The sequence below is a fragment of the Zingiber officinale genome, chromosome 3B, assembly GCF_018446385.1.
Source record: "Zingiber officinale cultivar Zhangliang chromosome 3B, Zo_v1.1, whole genome shotgun sequence".
In the NCBI taxonomy this organism is placed as follows: Eukaryota; Viridiplantae; Streptophyta; class Magnoliopsida; order Zingiberales; family Zingiberaceae; genus Zingiber; species Zingiber officinale.
The window spans coordinates 79,011,913-79,015,385 of NC_055991.1; the positions used below are offsets into that span (position 1 = coordinate 79,011,913).

At 31.1% G+C, this 3,473-nt stretch overlaps 1 long non-coding RNA gene across 1 annotated transcript; it reads right to left on the reverse strand.

Moving 5' to 3' along the window:
* Positions 1 to 1,975: 1,975 nt before the first annotated feature.
* LOC121968383 lies at positions 1,976 to 2,353 on the reverse strand. Its single transcript, XR_006108110.1, has 3 exons — positions 2,318 to 2,353; positions 2,154 to 2,236; positions 1,976 to 2,050 (listed from the first exon to the last, which is right to left on the reverse strand). It is a non-coding gene; the product is annotated as an uncharacterized LOC121968383 (long non-coding RNA).
* Between the last annotated feature and the right edge of the window lie 1,120 nt (positions 2,354 to 3,473).

Genomic DNA, 3,473 nt, shown 5'->3' on the forward strand with positions numbered 1-3,473 from the left:
TTTTTATAACATGAACAAATTCTTGGGAATTCACAACTTTTGCAATTCTTCCTAATGTTTGATGTAACGACGGTTAGCACATTCAATGATTTTTAACTTATGGTTGCATATTAGCTTTACAATTTCATAGGCAATTTCTATTAAAATAGCTTTATCAGCTAAACCATAATCTGTGAACACGTAACTTCTGAAATCTACAAGATACTAAAAGAAAAAAAGTTCCATAATATTAGATGAGAAATTCTATCTTTAATCAAGGTGGAAACTATTTAAGATATTGATTACTTTTAGATAAGAGAGGAGCATAAATGTTCAATTTTTATATTAAAACAAACCCATAAATGTGTGCGCGTTTATGCATGTGTATTGAATTCAACTTGCAAGTAGACTTTAAAAGTAACAATTAATGTTTTCTCTGAAATAAGTAATAAACCATGTTAAAAATTATAGGATCAAGGCAACAATTGCATGAAATAAATTTTGCTACAGTAAACATAAGAACCATGTTATTCTACAATGGCATCCATGCTTGGAAAGTTTTGCTACATTTCTTACCTAAATGTTCCGGAATTATATCTCCATAATTTACATTATTAACTAAACATATGATAAGGAATTCACAACTTTGGACAGCTACTACTACCCTCTTTCTAATGTTTTAACAATGGTTGGCACCTTCAATGATTTGAAGCTATGGTTATGTATTAGCTTACAATTTCAGAAGCATCTTCCACAGTAATACGTTTAGAGTTTAGACCCTAATACGTTCAGTGAAGATACTAAATAAACAAAACACTAGATGAAAAAAGTTTCAAAATATGAGATGAAAATTTTCATTTTTAAGCAAGGTGGGAACATTTTAAGATAGCTTGAGGAGTTTTAGTTTAGTTTTTACAATATTTATTATAGCTATTTAAGATATTGTATTAAGAAGTTGTAAACTTGCAGAATGGGTAATAAGTGATTGTGCTTGCTGAATAAATGCATAGTGAGTAATGTTCCTTTGAGCTTGCTTGGCCCAACAAGTGCAAAGGTAGCTCATCTTGAATAAATGTTCTGTGCCACTGTTGTTGCTAAGCTGTATTTGTACATAAATTTATATGAGAGGTCAATACGTGATAATATAACCACTTGGCCAACTCTTTATTAGAAAAAAAAAATCACTTAGCCAATTGATTAAAGGATCATGCAAGGAACATTTGAATCAAAGCCTCGAGGTGAGATGCCTAAGGCAAAAAAGTACTCAACCAAAAGAACAAATAGTATGACAAAAATTGATGGCCAAATCTAAAATAGTATATAGTCTAGGTGTTGAATATTTGGATTGAACTTAACTATTACCAACCACTTAAGTGAATGTTGGATTGAATATTTGGACTAAAAGTATGGTTAACTTCACAACTTACACGAATTAAAACCAACATTGTTATCACAAATAAAAATGCTAGTGCACTTGCTACTCAATTTGAAACACCATACAACTGTTTAAATAATAGAAGTCCATTAATAAAATCCAAGAGTAAAAATAATTAGTTGTAAAGCCAAACTCAATTACTAAAGTGTAAACATAGCAACCTACACTACTTATCAATTATACGATAAGCACAACCATATTTAATCTATCCATTAGAGCTTGTTCAGTTTCTCTGAATGTAAATTTTTTAAAACAAACGTAGTCAAATGCAAGTTACTGTTAGTAGCAAAAATGACTAATAAAACTAGTTTAGAAAAATAAAAACAACCAAACAAGTTTGTGTTCAAATGATCTCTAACAAAAATGTTAGCCCAAAAGTAAATGATCTAAAAAATAACATGTTCAAGATATTATGATCATATTTGATTTGCATAACATGCATCTTGACACTAGTCATACATAAGAGTTTGGATTTACTTAGAAGATCCTAACAGTTTGGATAGTTTCTTGATGAATTCTAGATATAGAATCTTGCTCGGTGCTACAATAAACTGCAAATGGGCAAGTCAGAGTTCTTTACATAATTTTCTGTGAAACTTGGTAGGATAGCACAAAATCAACACCTCCCTCCCGGATCTGTAAATGGATTCAATTTCTTCAACGAATAACAATGATCCAAAAAGATCTCATTGATGGAATCTTAATCCGTGGCAGGTTTAGGGGGAGAAATTATGATTACCAGCTAATTTCTTCGATCAGTGAAACCAATAGAATCATCCATCACGGTTTAAAGAATTCTAGACCACCCTGGTCAATGAAAAACTGAAAACATTCCAATCAGTAAAGTCATATGGGAAAAAAACCACCAGCCAGATTAAATTTACGATAGCTGATATCTCTCACCGGACAAGAAATATCGTGGTCTGGAATGGGGACACAACTCAGAACAAAAGATCTTGTGAGGAAGATGAACGAAAATTATCCATCGCCAGAGAGGAGAGGAGACTTACAAGTTGCCCGCGCTGCAAGGGGAGAAAACAGATCGACCATTCGCGAGAGGAGGCGATCGCGTGACGTTCGGGAGCTCCAGAGAGGGCCGCTCGAGAGGAGAGCGACACGGGAGAGAAGGGTTTAGGGTTTAGAGAAGGGCATCAGGAACGACTACAATTATTATGGGTCGTAACAGGATGACTCAACGGCTACAATTCTTATAGCTCGTATGACTAACGGCTACAATTCTTAAACTCGATTTAATCATCTAATAACCTTAATGCCTAAATTCAACAGAGTTTAATTTTATCCAAAATTGGGATATTTTTATATAAACACTATTTTTTTAGATAAAAAATTATCTCAAAATTTATAATAAAAATATTTTTTTTAGCACACAGTTATTATGAATATATATATCATATAATAAAATAGATATAAGTTATATTCGACCCTCATAGGTTGGAGTTGAATCAGTCCCCGTATGAACAATAAGTAAGTCAACAAATTATTTAACCGTTAATTCAATTGGACGAGTTAGAATTGTAATTAACTCATCTAGAGGGTCGCTTGGGTCGACACAGAGAGAAAAGAGCATCAGGATGACTAAAATTTGGGTTATAATTCTTAAACACGATTCAATCAATTTGGTTTATAATAACCTTAATGGCTAAATCAAATTCAACCTTAGAGTTTGATTTTATCAAAATCAACCCTTATACATCCTCAAGTAACTCTAATCAATCAAAAATATATTCACTAAACTCAATCAATACATTTAATATTATTTATTAAACTATGTTGTTATTTCCTTTTTTTTATATTGTAAAAAGTATAAGAGTGAAAAAAATATTTAAAACAATTTAGTTAAAATTAATTTGAACAATTTGAGATTTTTTTTTTATATAAATGTTAACTTATTTAATAAAAAAATATTTCAAAATCTGAATTCTTTGTAATGATAAAAAAATTAAATTTTTAACACACAATCATTGTGAGCCCATACTATATAATAAAATAGTATAACTAGGTTACATTAGGCCTCCACTGGTTGAGGTTGAATCATCTC